Source organism: Myotis brandtii, unplaced genomic scaffold (genome assembly GCF_000412655.1).
Source record: "Myotis brandtii unplaced genomic scaffold, ASM41265v1 scaffold691, whole genome shotgun sequence".
Classification (NCBI taxonomy): domain Eukaryota; kingdom Metazoa; phylum Chordata; class Mammalia; order Chiroptera; family Vespertilionidae; genus Myotis; species Myotis brandtii.
The window spans coordinates 701965-703014 of NW_005370704.1; the positions used below are offsets into that span (position 1 = coordinate 701965).

Here is a 1050-nt window from a genome sequence, read left to right on the forward strand (position 1 = left end):
CTGCCGGGGCCACAGAGCCTTTGGAGGGGGGGCCAGCTCTGGGCCCTGGAGCGCACCCCAGGTGCCGGCCTGTGAGCCCCGGGAACAGTAAGCATCCTCAGGGCTGGGGGGCTGCGGGTCTCCCCAATCTGACCCTCGATCCCAGACAGAGGCTGTGGGGCTGCAGCAAGATGTGGGCCCATCCGCCCCCAGGCCCCGGTTCCCTCACTGAGGAGAAGGGGCCGGAGAGGGAGCCACCAAGCTGCAGCCCCTGCCTGCCGCCCGCCAGCGCTTGGCTCGGGGCTCAGCCTGGGGGTGAGAACTGCAGGGGGTGGGAGGGGAGGGGGTGCCCGCGGACCAGGCGTGGACCTCCCCTCTCCCCCGCTCAGAGCGTCATTGAGGAGTAGGGACGGCCCGCTTTGTCCCACTGGGGGCTTTTGCTGTTGGGAATGCAGAAGCCTCAGTTGCTATTGGAAACGGTGATGTCACGGGCGGAGGCGGAGCTTCAGTTACCCTTTAGGTTAGGGATGGGAGCGGAGGGGACAAAGAATTAGGATCTCCGGGAGCAGAGGGAGGAGAGGGGCTCTGGAGAGAGGCAGGACGGGGGGAGGGGGGTCCGGAGTGAATTAGGAGGGGCCGCCAGGGGAGGAGCGGAAGCAGAAGACACACAGGTCTGCCCCGCAGGTACCTCCTGGGCAGTGCCTCCTGGAGTCTAACCTTAGTCCCACCTGCTGCCGACGCCACTGCTGGCCTTGGGCTCCCCCAGCGGGGATGGGGCCAGACCCCCGACTCTGCTGGGAGGCCCAGCTCCGCAGGGGGCAGCCTGTCATCCTTCCATTCTCTCCAACCTTTGGGGGGGGGGGCGTCCAAGGCGCATGGCCAGGTAGGTGGGGACTGTTCCCCATGTTTGAGCTTCTGGAGAAGAGCCCCCCCCCCGACCCTCTCCCGGGACACGTGGCCTAGGCCCCTCCGCACCCCTGGGTCTCCCGCCCCAGAATCCGTCCCGAAATATCACCGTGGAGGAGGACTCGTGCCCGCGCGCGCGCACACACACACACACACACACACACA

General features: G+C 67.3%; 1 protein-coding gene across 1 annotated transcript in view; it reads left to right on the forward strand.

The window, feature by feature from the left end:
* Positions 1-1050, forward strand: part of GRIN1 (glutamate receptor, ionotropic, N-methyl D-aspartate 1) — a gene marked incomplete at its 5' end in the record, with an annotated part of 48234 nt that overhangs the window by 11654 nt on the left and 35530 nt on the right. The window lies entirely within an intron of this gene.